The 21,983-nt window shown below is 48.3% G+C and overlaps 1 protein-coding gene across 1 annotated transcript in view; it reads left to right on the top strand.

Annotated features, from left to right (window-relative positions):
- The window catches only part of ST8SIA1 (ST8 alpha-N-acetyl-neuraminide alpha-2,8-sialyltransferase 1), a 97,882-nt gene that overhangs the window by 4,035 nt on the left and 71,864 nt on the right, over positions 1-21,983 (top strand). The window lies entirely within an intron of this gene.

Below are 21,983 nucleotides of genomic sequence, written 5' to 3' on the forward strand. Positions count from 1 at the left end.
CAGTCAGATGGTAAAACTGCTCAGTTTTGAGCTGCAAAGTGGTCAAAATAGGAGTAAGACCATCATTAGAGCCACTAATAGCTAATGTGTCTAATGTGCCTCCAGTATAATGGCTTGTCATCCTCTGAGGTGGTTAATGTTATTGAGCCCTAATTGTTTTTACAGATTGCTTAGGGGTTTTGTTAGGGCCTAGTGCTGCTGGGATTATTTAGGCAAAATGTTTTTACTTGTGGTCTGTTATTTGCAGAAGTAAATTGCATACAGTAATACCTTTAGGATGATTCTGTTTAAAATACTGCAATTCATTAAAGGCAGACCTGGATCTTTTTATCTGCCTGACAAGCTCCATAGAGGCACGAATGCCAAGCACAGCACTGCTCATCCTGGATTCATGGGCACAGGGATGCAGTTCCAGGTCACTCCCCCACGGCTATGGCAGCTGCTGTTGCTGAGTCAGCAAGGTTTCCTTATTCAGATGGGTTTTTCCTTCTCTTTTTATGGCAGCACTGCAAATTACACGAGTCTGTGGATCCTCACTGGCTATTTCAAGGCAAATCTGAGATTAAGCTTTGTATTGCTCGGGCTATCTTTAGATAGGAGTTTGGCCCTTCTTAAACAGCTTCACCAGATACGGAATTATCCCTGCTTTCCCTGGGTGCAGATGAAGGACAGAGCTAGGAACAGACCTGGGAGGTGCTGGATTGGGTTAGCTCTGCCTCTGTGCCCTGAAGCTCATGGACATGCCCACGTGTTGAGCCAAATCCAGTTCATTTTTCTGTCCTTGGTGCTGCTTCCTGGCTGTGTTTTCATCAACATTTTACTTGATGATGATGTTGTTGCTGTAGTATTTGCTTCATTGGCGGTAAATGGAGTGTTTGCAGTTTGTGTTTCCAGCTGAGATGAGTTGTTTTGGTGGAGAGGTACAGTTTTGGAGAGCAGGTTCAAGGTGAGAGGAAAGAAATGTTCTTACTGCATGTTACTATTGGGAGGCTGTGATGAGGACAGCAAGCTGTAGAGAGGCTTGGCTCCATATCTTCAGGGTGGATCCCTGAATGACATGAAAACAACGAGGAATAGTGATCTGAGCTAGCTTTCTCTGCTGGGCACGGGCATGAACCACCCATGCAACAGAGCAGCGAGGGATTTATTCCTTTCTTTGTCATTTTCATCCTCAGGGCAGCCAAGAGTGGTGCTGCCATTTGATGTGTGTTCAGGGGCATGTATGAAAATTCCTGTTTTTGAGGCTAGTTGCTGGTAGGTAGATGCATGGAAAATGAATTGTCTTTCACCCTTTAGAATTGGTCTTTGCCCAGTGTGGATGAACCTCACTGAAGTGAGGAAGCTGTTTGGACTGCACTCTTCTGTTGTTCCAGTTTTCTGGGCACCAAAAAATACTTAAATTTTGAATCCCTGGGCATATGTTAATCTTTTTCTGTGTGCTGCATGGGGTACTCAGAATGCAAGGAAATTGCTCCTGATGCTAACTCATTTTAACACAGCTGCACACAGTTACATTCAGACTGAAACACATTAATCCAAGCTGAGTGGTGTTTGTAAACCTCAGTGTGGATTCAGCTTTTGTCATGTCACAGTTTTTACATACAGAAACCAGAGGTTCTTCTCCCAGGTCTGGGAATTTCACCCGATTAGATAAGCAGCAGATGGGGTGGGACAAGGCACTGATAAGTCCCTGGACCCTGGCAAAGCATTTTTTCTGTGAAATGTTTGCTACAGAAGCTCTGAGCTTCCTGGAGAAGCTGTGCCCACTGCCTTGACCTTAGTGGTATTTGAAATTTTTAACAAGGTGAATTATATTGTGGAGAATTAAATCCCAGCTTTCAGCAGGGTTTTGGAGGTCACTTCCCCACTGCTCCATTCAGGATAAAGGTGAAAGTTATGAAATGAGATTGTTATACAATATTTTATGGCTAGCAGAATGGTGTGGGCTTTTTGTTGTTATTGCATTACATCAACAGAGTTTTATTTTGACTTTTGTTCCATTTGCTGGAAAATGCCCTCCTTAATTTCTTGGTTTGGAGATGCTCTTTTCAAATGGAGATGTGGCTACAGTGAGGCTTTTAGAGCTGCTGGGAACAGCTGAATAGAAATGGTTAACATTTTAAATGTCTTTCATGTTTGCTGAAAGCATCCTGAACATTTCCTGAACAACCATTGTGTTTATATTTTTCCCTCTATTTTCCCCTGCTCCTGCTCTTCAGTCAATTCCCATTCTTGAGTTGCTTGAGGCCTTCCTCAGCTTCAAGGGCAGCCCCAGACAATAGGAGTGGCACCTTTTTTAATTAATGTTCACAGCAGTGATACAGAGAACTCTGTGAAATTATTTACTCCTCTCTGTCCCCATCTGAGCTATCAGTACCCTTGTCCTGAGTCCTGCAGCTCCCACTGCTGCTCAGGGCATCGGTTGTTTTGCATCCTTGATGTTCCAGCAGTTGGCTATCAGGCTTTCCAGGTAAATTCCAGACTCTGCCTTCACCTATCAGCAAGATAAGGGCTTTGCTTATCAGCTTGCCTCTGCTCCGAGGAAGCACCACCAGCTCTCATTTAATAATTGCTATATAGATCTCCCGTACTTTAAGGAGTGCTGGGAAAACAGACCACCAGCTATTTTCCTTGCTTTCTGGTGGGAAAAACTTGCTCTGCATACTTCTGGAATGCCAGGAGTGGCCATTGCTGTAATAGAGAAATAACAGCTTTGTATTTCCTGTCAGAGATGGAAGACAAACAAACAAGACATATTTTATTTTCTCCAGTGAAAAGATTTTAGTGGTTTCTATGTGGTCCATCTTGGCCCAATGTCAGTTCTGGGAATTCAGTTCCATCTGCCTCAGTGTCTGGAGTTCCCTTGTTGCGCTGGTGCTGAACAAGGTTTGGAGGTTCCCTTGTTCTGGTGGTGTCCCAGGGCAGGGCAAGGAGGGACCCTGTGCTCAGAAATGCAGGAGAGTTGAGGACACCAGTCCAAAAGGCTGAAATACACAGTGAGTGGTGATGCTGAACCCAAAGCTCTGCCTTTCTCGTGAGGCAGTCAGATTTGGGTCTGATGGCAAATGGGATGGGGACTATTGGGGTTACTCATCTGGGCTTCACCGCCCCTGCTTTGAGCTGCAGGGACACTGGGCTTTGGTTCCCATGGACTTGTGTGCAGCAAAGGAGCCAGAGGTAAAAGGAAATTAAGGAACTATGTGCGTGGCATGGTTAGCTCTTGTAACTCAACTTCAGGTCTAGGTCACCACTGGTGCTGGTTGGGAATTCTGTGAATAATCATCCTTGCCCAGAAATTATTATTTTTACAGTGCCATAAGCTTGCAGAGAGACATTCTGTGCTCAGAAGGATTTTCCTTCCAGGAACGTGTGCAGTGAGATCCCGGCTGTGCAGATGATGAATTTTGATGGATGGGGTGGGTTTCCCATGTGTCAGTGCAGTTGTTAGTGGGAAGGAATGTTTGCTGTAGGCACAGTCAGTGGTGATTGGGGTGGGCTGTGCCCCATCACCCCGCACTGGCCCCAGCTGTGCCCGCGGGTGAGCAGCACTGAGGGGCACAGAGGGCACGCAGGTGCATCAGCAGCAGGGCACAGAGCCTGGGCTGGAGGGCACTGCAGCCCCTGGAGCCTCCCTGGGCGCTGTCGTGGCTGCCCTGCCGTGCCAAGCAAGGGTCCCTGGTAAGTGCCAGCCTGTGTGGCTGTTCCTGCAGGGTGCCCCAGTAACTGAGCTCAGGGTTGGTGGGTACAGCTCTCCCTGCTGCTACACCCTGGGGCACCAGCTCGCTGCTTGTGATGTGGGAAATGCATTTGTTGCAGTATTTTTCTTCTTTCCATGACTTCCAGTGAAGCATTTATCTACTTCAGAGAGAATAGGAGAGCTCTTTATTCCATGTGTAGCGTTCACTAGGGATATTAATCCTGTTCCTGGATAGCAGCTCACAGTTGCTTACAGTACAAAGAATGAATTGCCAGCTACTGGTGAATTTCAGATTTGCTGCTGCACCTGTGAGCTCTGTCACAACTGAGCCTACAGTAGTGAGTGCTGCAGCAGACATTCCTGATTGGAATGCAGTCTGTAGATTATCCCTGCTCCTTGTGGGTGATTTACTGCCATCCACTCAGGCAGTGTTACCTTCTAATTTGTCTGAGCGAGGTTCAGACCCTGCAGTCTCCTGTGTTGTGCTGTTCAGTACTAATGGCAATGTAAAAAGCATGACAATTAATTTCTCTAGGGTGTGGCTGTAACATGGGCTAGAAAGGAGATGCAGTATTCATGAGGCAGGGGCAGAGGAATGCTGCTGGATCAGATGAGAATGGGAATGATGGAGTGAACACTGTCTACAGCTTGTTTAAAGATTGATTTGAAAAATAATTTTGATATAAATACATAATGTATTTCATTTTTATTTGCTGTTAGACTCTGTAATGTTAATGATATAATTAAGAAATTGGTTGAGAAGCTGTGGTCTGTCTATCTGTGTGTAAAGCAGATAGCTCACCTGTAAGTTCTCAGAAAGTTTATGTATCTACCACAATTCACAGTTACCTGGAGAGGAGTTTAGGGTTTGTCACTGTGGTGGTCAGTATTTAGGGTTACGAGGAGGGCAGCATTTGCCAAGCACCAGGATCCCAGCTGTTTTCAGGCCAGGAGATGCCCTGCAGAACTTGCCCTGGCTTGGGGATGCTCCCTCCTCCCTCAGAGCAAAGGATGCTGAAGGATGTGAGCTGGGGGCACTCCGTGTGACCTGGAGAGTGCCACCCTTGTAAAGCTGTGCCAGCTCCTGCAGTCAGGACCCTGTGACAGTCCTGCTTTCGTGGCATGGAAAGGAAACTGAATGTTCAGCCCTCATAACTGCAGGGAACTGCTGGAAATGTGAATGGTGGCTTGGCCCCCAAAAGGCAAGTAAAAATTCAGTGTGGGTTGTTGTAATTCAGATGCCTCATTTCTGTGCTTAATCATCATTTTGGGGGTCTGACTCACAGTTTTTAAGTGCTAGGGATTGCCATAGTGAGAATTACATATCAGCCTATAATTAGATGCGTTTTTTAATTAAGGAAACTGCAACAGTGAAGGGGAATAAGAGAAACGAAACCAATCTGGGCATTCCTTCGTAGGTCACATTATTGAACATTTGTCTTGGCAGCCAGCAGGCATCCAGCAAAAGACACTTGCTGAGCCTTATGGACAAATGCTGGACTTCTCCAGGTTTGTGTGTGCCCAGCTGGATGAGGCAGTGAAAATGCACATGGGGTTGTTATCCTTCCTATCCCGTTCCAGCCATTGCCTTCAGTGTATCCAGAAGGGAATGGCAGAGAGCTGTTGGAGCTTTCTGCTCTACAAATGGCAACGACAGCAAGGAACTTAGCCTCTCAATAGAGAAATTGTGTGTTTTGATAGAGCTGTTTAGACAACAGAACAAGTGGAAAACACTTATTTCATGTAGTTCAGCAACTGCTGATGGGTCCAGCAGCTGAGAACATGTTTATTTTTGCATTCGGTCTCTGATGCTTTCTCTCCTTTACAAACTGTTTCTCTCACAAACAAACTGTTTTGTGCTTCACTTGTCTAACAGGCCATTGCTACTGAAAGTCTGGTACTAAGAGGGTTGAGTTTGTTGTTGTTCCCCACCTTATTTGTGGGAAAATGTTGAGCTGGTTTTACAAATTGAGCACAAATTCAGTTTTCTCATGTGCTGCAGAACAGCGGATCAGCATCAGGGAGAGAAGCAGAGTTCCCTCTGCAGTGAGGGGACGTGGGCTGCTGGGCTCTTCTGTGGCATGGCCAGGAGGGCATGGGCAGTGTCTGTCCCTGAAATCAGGGCTCACCCTCGGTGAATTAGAGCTTTCTCAGCACTTTGGAGCTGAATCAGTTCTTTCCCAGAGAGCTTTGAGCTTTGTGGTTTGGTTTCAGGTGGTGTCTGCAGTCTGCCTGGTGAGAATCTTACTCCTTTCCATTCAAGAGCAATCACTTGTTTTGCCTTAGAGAAATTAAACCCCAAAGTCTGGAGAAGTTGTTTCCACTCATGAATTGCTGCCAGTGTAGAGGTGTTTCTCAAAAACCTGGGTAACTGCTAGGAACAGACCAGCTTTAAGCCAGTTTAAGGAAGAAATAGCCAGGAATTGTCATTTCATTGTCACCTTTTTGGCTCTAAAGTGAATGGGCTGTATGTATTGCAGAGGAAGATATCCCAAAACACTCTGGACAAGTGATTGAGCACCTAAACATGATTTTAAAAGTATTTTCAAACCAACTTTCAGGCAATATTCCTGTCTTAAGATGCCTCGTTGCAGGACTAAGTAGGTTGAATGATTTATTTAGTGGATTTTTACTTTTATCCTCATATTGAGTACGTATCTTGGATAAATTTCCTGAAGGATGTTTAGGATTTTTGCTTGCTCTTTTTAGCAGCAGCTATTACATGTTAATTCTGTAAAAGACCATAAACCTTGAGAAAGTTACCTCCCAGTGGAAAGCACTCTGAGTGCTCTGGGCTAGTGCTGTTCCTGAGCAAGCTGATGTGCCCCCTCTGGAAAAGGGACACCTTTGGGGGTTTCCCTGCTTTCCTGGTGCTGCCCGAGCCTGCTGGCCCTTGGGGACTTACAGGTGACACCAGCACAGGCATGCCAGCTCCAGAACAGCTTGTGCCCTGCTGTTCTGGAAAAGGATCGCTTTGGATGCTGTCCAGAACCACCTCAGCTGTCACCAGCAGCTCTTCAGAGTAATACATTCTATAAATAGTGGTGCAAATTGGGCCCTGGCTGTGTCCCAGATCCCTCAGCTTCTTCCATCCCTGCTGACAGGGGTGTGGGGTGGGAGGCAGCAGGTGCTGGGCAGGGGCACAGCTCTGCCAGCCCTGGCCTTGTCCTTGTCCTGCTCTGCCAGCCCTGGCCTTGTCCTGCTGCTCTCAGGGCACAGCTCTGCCAGCCCCAGCCTTGTCCTTGTCCTGCTCTGCCAGCCCCGGCCTTGTCCTTGTCCTGCTCTGCCAGCCCTGGCCTTGTCCTGCTGCTCTGCCAGCCCTGGCCTTGTCCTTGTCCTGCTCTGCCAGCCCCAGCCTTGTCCTTGTCCTGCTCTGCCAGCCCTGGCCTTGTCCTGCTGCTCTCAGGGCACAGCTCTGCCAGCCCCAGCCTTGTCCTTGTCCTGCTCTGCCAGCCCTGGCCTTGTCCTTGTCCTGCTCTGCCAGCCCCGGCCTTGTCCTTGTCCTGCTCTGCCAGCCCCAGCCTTGCTCTCAGGGCAGCTGCCTTCCTTCACCCATTCTTATTTAGAAGCTGAATTTTCTCCTGGGAGAAGTGCCAGAGCCCTCCTGTCAGCTGGAAGGAAAGGATTGTGGAAGGGATGCTCCAGAAGCAAGGAAAATGCTCTTGGAGAAGCCTTGGGATGTTGGAAGGGAGGTGGAAGATTGATAGAGGGCCTAACAGAGTAGGGACAAGGAGTTTGTGGCAGTGGGGACACTGAAGAAGAAGAAACACAAAGAGCAGAGAATAAAATAAAGGAACATTTATGTGAAGCAGAATAGCAGAGAAAGAGCACAGTTTGAAATCTGAGAACAATTATGTGGCTAAATCAGAGCAGCAATCAAGTGAGGGTGAAACATTCAGTGGCGTGGACAATTTAAGGGCTGCTCTGTTGGTTAAGCAAGGTTACCCAAGGAGGTAACAATTAATTAAAACAGCATGAGCTAAATGATAATTTCAGTGAGGAAGCTCGAGTGTCAGATGGAAGCAGATCACTTGAGTAAATGGAGGGTCCAGTTTCAATGGCCAGAGGTAGGAGAGAGGCTATGAAACCATAACAGGAGAGGGCATTTTCATGCCACAGGAGAGGAGAATCATTTTGCTCTAGAGATGACTGTGGAAGTGGTGAGCTTTGGAAGTGGAGTGATGAAATATGTGGAGTACAGCCCACTCACTGCAGCTATCTCTGGTACCTGTCCTACTTAGGAGCTGTGCTAGGGAAAATGTCCATATGGTTAGCAAAAGACAGGAAAACAACATTTGCTGCTCTGTTTTTTTTCATTCTCTGATTGCATTTTGCCAACTAGGCAGGCTTGGCATCCAGTGAACTTTGTTTGCTGAGGGTTAGCTTGTCCTTTGGGGCACCAGCAGCTCAGGCTGGGGCATGATGAGTTACAGCAGGCAATTCCTCGACTTGTGTCTCAAAGTGGGGCTGGTTACTGTGGTTTTGGGGTGAGACTGGAGAACAAGGCATGCTTGGTTCTGGCTGGGTGCAGACCCTGCATTTCTGGTGGGGTGGCTCCTCACTGTCTGCTCCAGTGGGATCAGGGACGCTGCTGGCATTGCATGAGTACAAAATGTGTGTTCAGAGAGCTCCCAGCCTTCTGTTCTGGGGTTTTCAGCTACTGCAGAGCTCCTGGGCCACTCTGGGTTCCAGGCTTTGGGGCAGCTCTGGGGAGGTCAGGGCTGTGTGGGGCAGATGGGGAGCTCTGCAGGTCTGTGTGCCATGCCAGCCTGTCCCAGAGCTGTGCAGGTGTGTGCCATGCCAGCCTGTCCCAGAGCAGGGACAGGGAGCTGTGCAGGTCTGTGTGCCATGCCAGCCTGTCCCAGAGCTCTGCAGGTCTGTGTGTCATGCCAGCCTGTCCCAGAGCAGGGACAGGGAGCTGTGCAGGTCTGTGTGCCATGCCAGCCTGTCCCAGAGCTGTGCAGGTCTGTGCCATGCCAGCCTGTCCCAGAGCAGGGACGGGGAGCTCTGCAGGTCTGTGTGCCGTGCCAGCCTGTCCCAGAGCTGTGCAGGTCTGTGCCATGCCAGCCTGTCCCAGAGCAGGGACAGGGAGCTGTGCAGGTCTGTGTGCCATGCCAGCCTGTCCCAGAGCTCTGCAGGTCTGTGTGCCGTGCCAGCCTGTCCCAGAGCTGTGCAGGTCTGTGCCATGCCAGCCTGTCCCAGAGCAGGGACAGGGAGCTGTGCAGGTCTGTGTGTCATGCCAGCCTGTCCCAGAGCTGTGCAGGTCTGTGTGCTGTGCCAGCCTGTCCCAGAGCTCTGCAGGTCTGTGTGCCATGCCAGCCTGTCCCAGAGCTCTGCAGGTCTGTGTGCCGTGCCAGCCTGTCCCAGAGCTCTGCAGGTCTGTGTGCCATGCCAGCCTGTCCCAGAGCTGTGCAGGTCTGTGTGCCATGCCAGCCTGTCCCAGAGCTGTGCAGGTCTGTGTGCCATGCCAGCCTGTCCCAGAGCTGTGCAGGTCTGTGTCATGCCAGCCCGTCCCAGAGCTGTGCAGGTCTGTGTGCTGTGCCAGCCCGTCCCAGAGCTGTGCAGGTCTGTGTGCCATGCCAGCCTGTCCCAGAGCTGTGCAGGTCTGTGTGCCATGCCAGCCTGTCCCAGAGCTGTGCAGGTCTGTGCCATGCCAGCCTGTCCCAGAGCTGTGCAGGTCTGTGTGCCATGCCAGCCTGTCCCAGAGCTGTGCAGGTCTGTGCCATGCCAGCCTGTCCCAGAGCAGGGACAGGGAGCTGTGCAGGTCTGTGTGCCATGCCAGCCTGTCCCAGAGCTGTGCAGGTCTGTGTGCCATGCCAGCCTGTCCCAGAGCTGTGCAGGTCTGTGCCATGCCAGCCTGTCCCAGAGCAGGGACAGGGAGCTGTGCAGGTCTGTGCCATGCCAGCCTGTCCCAGAGCGGGGACAGGGAGCTGTGCAGGTCTGTGTGCTGTGCCAGCCTGTCCCAGAGCTGTGCAGGTCTGTGCCATGCCAGCCTGTCCCAGAGCTCTGCAGGTCTGTGTGCCATGCCAGCCTGTCCCAGAGCTGTGCAGGTCTGTGTGCTGTGCCAGCCTGTCCCAGAGCTGTGCAGGTCTGTGCCGTGCCAGCCTGTCCCAGAGCAGGGACAGGGAGCTGTGCAGGTCTGTGCCATGCCAGCCTGTCCCCAGTGCCCTGGCTGTGCAGGTGAGTGCAGAGCGGGGACACTGTGGCTCTGGGTGCTGCTGTCCCCTCTCTTCTGCAGCACTTCCATTGTGTAGCTCCTGCTCCAAACGTGCCCACTCCCAGTGGTGTGGGAGCCCTGGGGGCATCTGCAGATTTGTGAGAGGCGTGCAGCATAAATCTGCTGATAGTGGACTTTTATTGCAGTGCATGAAAACTCAGAAATGCCTTTAGCAGGACTAATTACTACCTCAGGTCCTTTAGGTTTAGTTTCCTGTCTCTGTCAAGGCTAAGCACCAAATGCTGCAGGAAAGTCATGCAGTAAATGCAGGAGTAGCATGATCTCCCAAATAAATCAATGTCTCAGGTTCTGAGCATTTTCAGACTTCATTCAGCCTTCGCTAACTTAGTTCAACACCTTGTTGTTACTTACAACAACCTTCCCAGTTCTTGGAGCTTACATAAACAATCGATTCCTTCATTACGCTTAATTAAGGAAGTGCAGGTGTTCTTGGAATGGTTAGTTCTTAAATATATTTGTCTTATTCTTAGATTGCTGCTTAATCGCTTTAAAAAAATGTGTTTCTTCTTTGGCTCATACACTCTTTTTGTACTAATTTGCTTTTTTTATCTGGTTGATTTTTAGATGTTGACATTGTACCAGAAAACAAAATGTCACCATGCTGTTGAAAACTAAATAGCTCATCTTCAACCCTGTAGTAAACAGTTTAATTGCTGTGGAAACTGAATTATTGCTCTCTAAAATAGTTCAGTTGTTGCTTCTGAACTGATCCTTTTTTTTTCCCTAAATAATTCACTGCATAAGTTTCTTGAAATGAGTAGCATGGACCAACTGGTCATGACTCAGTAGAGCTCTGTAACTTGTCATCATGCATGCTTGAGCTGCAAGGTGAATTTTCAAGATGAGTTTGAGACCTAAAAAGGTGTCAGTTGGACTGCCCATCTGGAGGGTGCTCTCAGATCAGCTGTGTCAGGCTGGGAGCTGAGGCTGTCACAGAAAAGAGCATTTTGGGTTAACTTGTGTGCAGTGCATATCCTGTAGGTGAGGGTGTGGGAGGCTGCTCGTGCAGGTCAGGAGCTGACATTTATCTTCCTGATAGGGCACGTTTTTATCTTTACTTGGCAGCAGGAAGGAAAAGCACAGGTTCAGGCAGTTCATTGTGGAACAAGCCCAGAGCTGCCCCAGGAAGCTGGGGACAGAGGGGTCAGAGGGAGAGCATGTCCTGGGGCTGGGGGTTCCTGTTCCCAGCCCCGGTCCCACAGTGTTCCTGGAGGATGGAGCCTCCTCCAGTGCCAGCTGACAAGTTCCTAATCAGTCACTAAACTGGAGAGTCTGCCTCCTCCCTTCCTCACTGCCCTGGCCATCCTGAATGCCGTGCTCCATGGGCCAGTGCTTTTATGGGTGATCTCTCCCCAGTCAGGGCTCTCTGCTGGTGAGCAGGGTTGAGCTGCCCTGACCCATCAATGCCAGCACCAAAACTGATCCCTGGCACACCCAGGGGCTGCCAGGCTGCTCACAGCACTGTTAACTGTGGGGGGATGCAGCATGAAGGCGGGATAGAATGTCATCTTATCCTCCAAAGAGTTGCAGCTGAACCAATTACTGAAGATTAGGAGCAGGCCTGATGTTAACAGGCCACACCTGCAGCCAATAAGAGCAGTGTTATAAAAGAGTGGGTTGGTGGGCTCTGGAGTCAGATGGCTGCTGCGAGGACCAGGAGCAGGCAGTGCTTAGAGGAGCTGCCTGGAGAAACATCGAGGAGGTGTGAAACTCTGGTGATATGGAATCCGTGCACCATGATGATAACAGAACTCACACGGTATCAGAGTTAACAGCAGTTACCCTTCCTGAGGCTGCCAGGGACAGACATGCCAGTCTCCCAGTGGACCCAGAGTTTGTGATCCAGGGGTTTCCTGGAGTCTCTTAAAGGAGGTTTGTCCCCAGCACTGTGCCTCATTCTCTGCGAATGGTGGATGTGGGCTCCTGGGTGGATGCACTAGCCTGGGAGACTGCATGTGTGAGTTTTATGTCTTGTTGGAAAGAGCTGGTTTAGAAATTCCTCCCTCAGATCTTTTCAGAGCCCTCTTAAAGTATTTTTAATATTTGGATTTCTTTGGATTACGGGTAGTCTGTGAAATCTGGAGCATGGTAGCTAATTAAACTTAGGAATTCCAACAGTACTTCCCAAAATAGTTTCCTGTGATATGTGTGGCTGTATATGTCAAACTCTTCAGGCTTGGCTTTAATTTAGAATTTGACAGTGCTGCAATATATAGAACTCCTGCAGGCATTCCAAGGTGGCGTGTTTTGCTTTGTGGTAGTGTGCTTGGCAGCTCCTGTTTACTACCTTTACTCTGATGGATGCTGTGGCCGTGTTTTCTCAGAATAAAGAAGTCCCTAAAGGATGGGAAGCTCAGTCACAAAGAGGAGGGGCAGGTGGAACTCCAGGCTTGATTTCTGCCAGGAGCATTTCCTGGAGCTGTTCCACTGCCCTTGGCAGCCCAGGGTTCCCAGAGCCCCTCTGATGCTGGGCATGAGGGGGGATGTGATGGTACAGCTGGGGCAGGAGAGCTGGATGCAAAACAGAACATCTTGGCAAGGTGGGTGGCAGCCAGAGCGGGCACTAATCTCTGTGGTTTGAGTTTGACAGGCTTTTAGGAGTTCTAATCTCACGTGGAGTGTGAGCTTGTTAAGGCCACCAGATTGGGCAGAGGGGGAAGTTGGATAAATTACATTTTCTGCCAGGACTTCAGGCCTGTAAGAACTTAGTACATAAATCATGTTTATCCCCTGGGAAGCTGTTTGATTGCTCTGGGTAATGGGGTTTGTGCGTTTCTGATTTACTCATAGCAGACTGGTCAGATTAGACCAGACTCAAACATGCTTCCTCCCTTGTGCTCACCTCTTGTTTTTCACTGCCAGCTCTGTGTTTTCCTCTTCTGCTGCTGCCCTGCCCTGGAAACCTCCCCACACCAAAACCACCAAATGTTGTGGTGTGTTGTGAAGCTCAAATGTCATTTGCTGAGTGATCATGGCAGTGTGCAGTGGGTTGAAAGCTGTGCACATGGGATGATGGCTGGAGCTGTTTGGATTATACAATGTGTGATGTGTAAGGACTGTTTCGGAGCCCTCACAAGCTGTAGTGGTGCCTCTGAACATCTGGGTGCTTTGGAAGGGCCAGTTTTGGAAACTGCTTTCAGAACCACGTGAATATTTGTAGTAAAGCCAGGTTTATGCTCCTTGCTTACACTGGGAAATTCTTTCTTGAGGGTAGGGGGAAGTTCTGCCATCTCTTTGGGTCTGGAATAGCTCAGATGATGAGCCCCAGCATGTCTTTGTTAGGGGACAGAAATGTGGATCCATGTTTGGATGCAGCAGGAGTGCTCAGAGCCCCGCTGCTGCAGTCCAAGCCAGGGCATTCCCAGTGTTGTGCAGCCCTGGATCCAGGGGGTGTTTGGGGAGCAGGGATGAGCTGTGCCTGAACAGGGGCTGGGCTCGGGCTGGGGCCACTGAAGGAGCAGAGAGGCTCAGGAATGAGGGGTGTGGGAGGAAACTCAGGAAATGTCTCCTGGACCCTTCCCCACCTCCTGTCAGAGGCTGCTGGGGTTTCTGTGCCCTAGGACAGAGAGGAGGTCTGGGGATGCTGTGAGCAATCACAGGAGGCATTTTACTGAGTTGTTGGTGAGCTGGCAGCACTGTTAGACCAACTGGCAAAAGATTACTTCTGCACCAGCATTTGTCCTCTCTAATGTGGGGCTAGCAGGAGTAAGGCAGCGTTTGTTACTCACATATGTTCAGAAACAAAAAAATCACTTTGCTGAGTGCAGAACGGAGCTGTGGCCATTTCAAATCAATTAATGCAGCAGCACACAGCTGCCACTCAGCCCCTGGGAATGGGAGTAGGAGAGGAGCAACAAGAAACTCTGTGATCCAGAATTGCTTCTGCTTTTGTTTCATCATAACAGAGTCCCTGATGATCACCAATAAACTTGATTTTTGGGTTCCACTGGCCCTACAGGAGAGAAAGGTGTGAAGACAAACGGAGTGTGGCCTCTTGTTCTTGGGACAGGTGTCTGGAGGGGATTTGTGAAGGCATCTCAGCTGATCTTCTCTGTAAGAGCAGACTCATTTTGCCCAGAGCTGGGGAGATCCCACCTCCTTTCAGTAGCTCTGTAAAGAGGCAAAAGAGTCCAACTGTGATGGAGTTCAACAGGAGTGCAAGATGACTGCCATGGAACTTTCTGTGGCTTCGCCAAAAGAGACTTAACAAGATCTGGAATTGCAGTTTCTGATAAAAAGAGGTTCTGCTTTAGATCTGTCTTTATTTTAATCTACTCAGTGCCTTTAGCAAAGTGTTTGCATTTGTGACTTTAGCGCCCAGTGCTCAGGCAAGATTTAAAACAGATTAGCAAAATATCAAAAAATAATCTTTCAGCTGCAAACAGAGGAGCTGCAAGTTCAAGGGGTGTTTCAGACGAAGAGCTCTGTTTTTATCCGATGATTTTACGGCCCGTGTTTATCTGTCAGGAGCCATCTGCCAGCGCTCAGGAGGAGCCCTGAGCTCAGCTCACAAGCATCTCTGGGTCCCGGGCCAGCTGGGCTCAGCTGCTGGCAGAGCCGATGCTGGAGGTGGCAGCACCAGGGCTGTGAGTGGAGTCCAGTGTCAGTGCTTGGTGGTGCATTAAATCCTGGCTCTCCCCCAAAACCTGACCATTACAGCTTAACTGGTGTGTAATTCTGGGCGTACAGGAGCAACAAAGAGCGCTCTGTTCTGGCACTGTCCACCTCAAGGAGGCTGAAGCAAGGCATTATTTGGCATTTATGGATTATTTTTGCCTTTTCAGTCAGTAGGAAATGTGATATGACTGAAATCTCAAATAATAACCCACACACTTTAAAGCACTTCTCTCGCTGGCAGATTTCATCCAAATGAAACAGAATTATCGAAGTCTTAAGGGTAGTGAGTTCCTATCAGTTTAATGAGAAACTGGATAAAAGAGAGAGGTCAAGCCCAAGGTTTCCTATTTTGTTTGGCTGATCTGCTCATCCTGCTGGCTGCTAGGCATCAGATGGATGCTTCCAGCCAGGCAAAACCCATTCCACTCTAACAACTGAGAGTTATGGCATGTGGGAAGCAGTGTCTGAGAAAGGAGAGGAACAAGTTTCCCTTCAGATCTGGGCTTCCTTCAGATTTATTCATCCGTCTTTGATGGGTTAAAACTGTTCTCCAGATGTGCCCTCCATATGCCTTTGAAGATCTATTGCTTTCTCATGCCTTTTCCTAAGGTATTTTTGCATTTTCTTGTTTCTGTCACATGTGTGACAGTGGCTGCTGGGTCACACACAGGCTTTGCATCAAAAACCACTTGGAGTGACAAGTGCAAGAGTTTCCTTTCCTCTTCATTTCTGTTGTTTCAGCTTTTAGGAAATCTGTCTAATGAAGGAACTTTTTGTTTCCTTTCTGTCTTGTTCACCTGTTTTATTGAGGAGCATGGCTGAACTGATGAAATTAGTGAAGAGCACTCGATGGAGTGTTTTGGCTTGGAGCACAGGGGCCCTTTTGCAAGGAGCATTACTCACAGGGCTCTCAGCTGGCTTGCAGAAGCAGGTGGGGAAGTCGCTGTGGTGTGATAATTGACTGCTTGGATCCAGGGGGGCCCCATCAGCACTTCAGTGCAAGCTCAAATGTAAGATTAGAGCTGCTCAATTAATTTTTAGTGAATCTCCTTCTCCTGAAAGAAAACAGCCACCCTGTGCCCTTGTTGAGGTCAGATATTCCTTTCTGTGTGCTTGAGGTGGCACAAAGCAAGCCGTGGTTTCTTTGGAAGGAAGGGGGGAATGGGTGAGAACAGCTGATTTTTGCCTCCTGCAGCAGCCCCTCATGCGGTGTGACTTTGTGTCTCCATTGATGGTTCTGCTGCTTTGTGAGACAGCTGGCCATTAATTTCACCCCATATCTGTGAAATCTGCTCTCCTCCTGCCAGCTTTATAAGATTAAAAAAAAACCCGATAGCGTGTGTAGCAATTAATCTCCTCCCTCTGAATGCTCTGTGACAGAATCTCCTGTCAGGGCAGCTGCTGCAGCTCATCTGGTGAGGGCTGTGTGGGCAGAACCCATCGGATGGGGCTGCTGGCAGGCAGGCAGGGGCTCCATGGGGGCTGCAGCCCCCTCCTCAGAGCTCTCCAATGGCTCCCCAGCATCTGCAGCAGCTGGAATAGAGGATACAGCTGGCAGATGTGCCCGTGTGTGTGGCACGTGGATGTGCCTGTGGGTGCCTGGGGCACTCCTGCCTTCGTGGCCATCAGGGAGGTCAGGCTGAGATGGAGCCCACCCTAAGGGTGACCTTTGTGGCCGTCAGAGGTGTTATAAATAAGAAGCTTGACTAGGCCAAAATTCAAGCAGCAATCAATTTATTCATTAATATGGTAAAGTATGAGCAATACAGCGCTGGGTGCAGTGGGGGAAGTTTTCCCTCTGACTGCACACCGACATTTGAGGCTTACAGGTATTTATAGGGGTACTCACCAGCTTTCTCAGCAGTTTCTATTCCCAATTTTTACATCACAATTCTATACACTATTGTGATTTAGTTTTTCTCAGGATGTATCTCAAAGGAGTATCCCCAGATGCTGGTGGTCCTGTTTCCAAAAGAAGAAAGACGAAGCCCATCTGGTGGTGTCCAGCTCCCCAGATGTGGATCCACCTTTTACTTGCAAGGACTATAAATCTCATAACAGTGATGTCCAGCTTCCCTTGGTCAAAGCTATTAATCCTTGAGCTGATGTTCATTTTCCTTTCTCAAGCTGTTTTTTCTCTGCTTTATTGAGGTGTGAGATAAGCATATTTCCTTTATATATATTCCAAAGCTATAGTTTCAAGGATACCAGCAACATTCTAAAATTATACTTCAAAAGGTTATTGCAGAACTCTTTAAGGCTTAAATATAAGCAAAAAGCGACATCCTTAATTGTTTAATTTTGGCACCAGCAAATTATATACAAACTCGAACAGGACGGGACGTCTGAAATCAGTGTCTGGAGCTTTTATTTTCTCAGCATCAGTTTAATTACATTGTTATGACAAGGGAGAAGAAAGACAGGTTTGTTTGCTCAAGGCAAAGGCAGCAAGGATAGGGTAACCATATCATCCCACAGCATGGAAATAGAGTTTTCTATTTCTTTTGCAGTCTGGGAAGCAGAACTGTGAACTATACTGTGTGGGTGGCACCACAGATCAGTGATTTTAAAATAGATAATGAAAACCCAAATATTCTCTGGATAAACCGTAGTGAAAACTATATTCTCATGTTAAATAAAATACTTTGTTTCCCTTTTGGGCACCTCAAAAAAGCCTGGAAAAATTCTAAAAAGATGCCAATGATGGAGAAAATGTGCAAGTTCTTGATTTCATAGTTTCCTCCCCAACTATTATTATCACAATTTGTAGCAAATTATCATGAATTTGTAGTTTAATTTCTTACTTTAGAAAGTCACAGCAGCTCTGCTGCTGAGCTAATGAAGATGTTTTCCATGAATTGCCCTTACTCTGTGGTCTCTGCAGTGCCAGGCGTGCTTTACTGCCTGCAGCCTTTCTGTTGTCCTGACAACTTTCCTCTCTTGAGGAAGCTGGGGAGATATTGCATGGTCCTTGTAAAGTCCAGACTCCAGGAATTGCATTGGAATAGGCTGAAGGCTTCACACCAAGGAACAATATAACTATAAATGTGGGGAGGAATATGGTCATGACTTCATTCTTCATAAAATCCTCCCATATTGCAGAGCCCTTGGCAGGGGAGTAAAGCAGATTATCTCTGTTCTGCTCTGTGCTCTCCACTCTTGTCATATTTCTTTTTTGTTGCATTGGTAACTGGGTGCTTTCAGAAATGAACCTCTGCACAGCAATGCATTCCTGATTTAGGTGTTGGATTTGAGTCTCAGCTAGAGCTCCAACTCTGCCTGCTGTCCCAAAATCCCAGTTGGGTGTGCTTTTGTGGGTATGCAGAGCACTTGCACTGGCCATTCTCTCATCCATTTGGTGCTTGTCCAGCTGATCTTTCTTAGGAGGGAGGTTTTGAGATCACGTTCCCCAACAGTTGTGCTGAGGATAATTTTCAATTTCATCTTGAGCGGGGTGGTATGCTGGGGTAGTAAGGTGCTTTAAACACCATGAGAACCTCAAAGTCCCACTGACTTCTTTACGCTAATCCCCAGCTGCGAGGATTAGGTTGAGCTTTTTAGGAAAAGAGAATTCCAGGAAAGAGAAATTCAGTGTGTGTGACCAAACGCAGCAATGTTTGCACAGAATGTTCAGAAGCCAAGTGTCAGCTGCAGCTCCAAGCCCACTGACTGCAGTAGAACCAGTGATTTTACTGTTATTGGATGGCTTTGTAGAATTCTGGAGTGCCATAACATTCCCAGGCTGCCAGCTTGGAGCAAAAAATGGGCAGAAAAATGGCCATTATGTGGTGTTTGAGAGGGCTCTCTCAGAGCTGCAGGCTTTGGCTGCTGCCTGCTCTGGGAGATGGGATGTGAGCCCAGATTTTGGTCTGTTCTGGGATGGAGTGGGATGTGGGAGTAATGAGAGGTCGGCTTGTGCCTGGAGTTAGCAGGGGGTAGCTGCCCTAGAAATAATATTTCCAGGCTTTATTTAGAATGACATATTTAGGGGTGGCTCTTGTAAAAGAGAGAACAGCCACAGGAATTATAGCAAGAGAAAAAAGCTTTGTTCATATCAGGACATTCAGGAAACTCCAACCCTTTTCCTCATCAGAGGGGAGGCTGAAATTCGAGCAGCCTCCTATAAGGATCTCTTAAAGGAGGGAGGAAAATATATTTAAAAATCAGCCAAAAAAAGTGCCAAAAAAGTCAGACTCTGATCAGGGTTTCTAAAGACAATACATTATTAAGCAGTGATTTTGGTTTTTCCCCTTGCCACTTGTTGCAAAAACACGGGAATGTGTTATCCTCATGGAAACATTACACCAAGGACATAAGGAGGAGAATTCCAGGATTAGATTTGGAGGCTGTTAGAGGTGGTGAAGCTGATGTGTTTGAGAGGCACTGTTTCTTTAGTCCCTGCAGTGTTCCCACAGGGGATGCAGATGCTGGGAAACAGGGCTGCAGGGCCCTTGGTGGTGTCCCTGTCTCTGCTGGGGCACGGAGGTGGAGGCAATAATAAATGGCAGTGCAATGGGCCTGTGCAGCTCCCCAGTGAGCCCGGGTGATCAGTGTGCTCTGGACTCCAGCAGCTGCACAGATCCCTGCTTGGCAGCGAGGGTCTGATGGCTCTGTCTTGGCATCAGCCAGAACTCCAAAACCAGGTCTCTCTTTTCCCTGGGCTTTCATTTGATCCCACAGCAGGGCAAGGGAGGTTGGGGCGGATGGGAGCTGCCATGAGGAGGGAAGGTTTGTGTCAGGCTGTGCTGCCACATCCTGCTCTGTTCTAGCATGATGCCACCTAACTCCAGGCAGCTGAGCACAGGCTGACTAAGGCAGTTCACAGATTATTTTTATCTCAGCCTTGGATGTGAGCCTCAGTCATTATTTTAACGCTCCATTAAAGCCATACTGTAATGAAATATTAAATCTCACGTTAACATTTTTGTGCAGAGGTTGAATCAGTGCCCTTGTTCAGCGAGGGCACTGCTGGCATTAGCTGGGACCTGCAGGAGCAGCATCAAGCTGGAGTCTCTGCTGTCCTCTCCCCATCCGTGTGCTCTGGGCCATCCTTGTTTTCTGAACCCTCCCAGGCGTGGTGACTCCCCCTCTGGGATCTGTGTGCAGGGGCCTTCCTGCTGCTGCTGCTGGCTCCCCATCACTCTGCTCTTTGCCGTGAGTGCAGCACAGCTCTCATGCCTGGCTGTGAAAGGGAAGAGCTGAGCGGAGGAGCTTTGCTCCCCCTGCCTCGCCCAGAGCTGGGGGGCTCCCGTGCTCCGCGCAGGGCAGCATCCCAGGGCAGCTGCAGAGAGACAGGTACAGAGCTGGGACCCCCTGGCTGACAGCCCTGCCGTGGGACTGTCCATCCCATCTTTCAGCTGCTCTATTTGCTGCACTTGGGGTGTTCAAAATAGCTCCTGTGTCATTGTTGACTGGGGCTTGAGTCACGCCAGGGTGCCATTGGGCACTAACTGTCTGCAGGCTGAGATCAGACTGCAACCTTTGTTAGCCTGAGGTGGAGAATCAGCAGTTTGGGAGTTCTGTGAATGAATTCAGACCTCAGTGCTGAGGCTGCCTTTTGGTTAATGACCTCCTGGTGCCCAATTAGAGCTGAAATCTGAGGGGCTTGTAGTGGGGTTCTCCAAGGAACGTTTCTCCTGCTCCTCTCACAAGCAGGGATTTGTCCCCTAAGTGCTCTTGGGTCTGGGGGCCCCCAGTGCCTTTTTAATCCCAATATTAATTCCTCTCACATAGAGGTCTTCTCTGAACTGGCGAGAACTTTGAACCAAAAGCAGATTGTTGATATTGTTGATGTCCTGTGAGTGCAGGAATGCTTGCAGTGAGCTGAGGCTGCTGACTGAAAGCTGCTGCAGTCCTGCACATTCTGCAATAACACTTACGCTGTATGTTTTAATCAAGCTCAGCAAGCAGCTCAGTCTCCCTGATCCGGCACAGTATTCTGCTACAGGTTTGGATTTGAGTCTGTTCTGCTTTTCAATTTTCCTGTGAAGCTTTTCTTGCTTTGTAACTTTGGGATTTGGATCAGAAAGAGACTTTGGATAAATTATTCTTTTCTGACAGAGAGCACACACGAGTGCTCAAGATTGTTGTGTTCATGCACAGAGCTTCATTCTTGCAGAAGTGGCCTGCTTGTTTGTGGCCCCTCCAGGAGACCCCCACTGCTTTTCATAATAGATTAATTAAGGAAGCATTCAATGGGAACTGGAAGGAGGCGTTTTAGGGATGGCAAGGAGGAGGGATGTACATCTCACCTAATAAATAGGGTGGGACTTGTACAAAGAGCTGTTCCTTAGCGGTTCAGTCTGCCCTGGCTAAGAAAAGATTCATTAGTAGAAACCACTCCCTAGATAATTTTCCACTAAGTTTTTGGGGGATTTCTTTGTGCTTTTTGCTCAGACCAGACTTCCAGAGGAGGTGTGAGTTGCAGAATTTCACTGGAAAATTTTAATCGTGTTGTACAGCTTTGTAACGAATGGCTCCAGCTGATCTTGGATTAACTTAGGTTTTTCAAAGAGTTGCTGTGGGGATAGAAAAATCTGCAGAATTATTTTCTTTCCGCTTGAGAGAGAGAAATCATTTTCCAAAAAGCTGGGTCCTGCTCACACAGGGACAGAACGAGCTCCAGAGCCCCACAGCTGCCAGGTGCTCACCTGTCCCAGCCTTGTGGGAACGTGCAGCAGCTTGTCCTCTTGTCCTGAGGGTCTCCAGCCTTGGGGACTCTCTCACTCTGAGACATGTTGTTGCTGGGGACTTATTGTTAATTCAGTTCAAGTGTGCCTGAAAAATAATACTCACACATTTGCAGAGAATTACGAACTTATGGCAAAATCAGCTTTTGATAGGGGAAAAATAACCTGTTTTTTTCAAATACCAATTTTTAGAGATGAAAAGTATCGTTAAAACATTAGGCATTTTTTAATTTTAAATTTTTGTGGATGATTTATGGTTTTGAATAAAATCTCTTCTGCAGAGAAGAGCTATATAAAGCATTTTAGTAGTCACTAATAAATGAGGTTTTTCTGCTTCCAGCTCCTGTGCAGCCACTGGAAATGGTTCCAGTCTCTTTGGGATTACCTTTTAAATCTATGGGAAGGCAGCACAAGGACGGGCAGAGAGGGGCCGGTGCTGCCTCACCTGGCTGTGCAGCTGTGGGCCTTTAGGAGACCTGCTCCGCATAAATAACCTTTGGCACTGAATGTTTATGCGCCTTGGATGGGGTTTCCAAAGGAGCTTGTCTGGTTTCTGTACGTGTTGGAGACCAGTTTTTACTCATGAAAACAGGCTGTATAGGATGGAGTTTCTTTTGCTGAATCTTGGTTTTGTTTCTGTGTCAGTCTGAATGAAAATTTAGATTTTTTTTTTTCCCCTGTTTCTAAGATGTTTGTGCAATAAAAGCAGGTTTTCTGGCTCTTGTGTAGGCAAAAAGGAGCG

The sequence above is a fragment of the Zonotrichia albicollis genome, chromosome 4 (assembly GCF_047830755.1).
Source record: "Zonotrichia albicollis isolate bZonAlb1 chromosome 4, bZonAlb1.hap1, whole genome shotgun sequence".
Taxonomy (NCBI): Eukaryota; Metazoa; Chordata; class Aves; order Passeriformes; family Passerellidae; genus Zonotrichia; species Zonotrichia albicollis.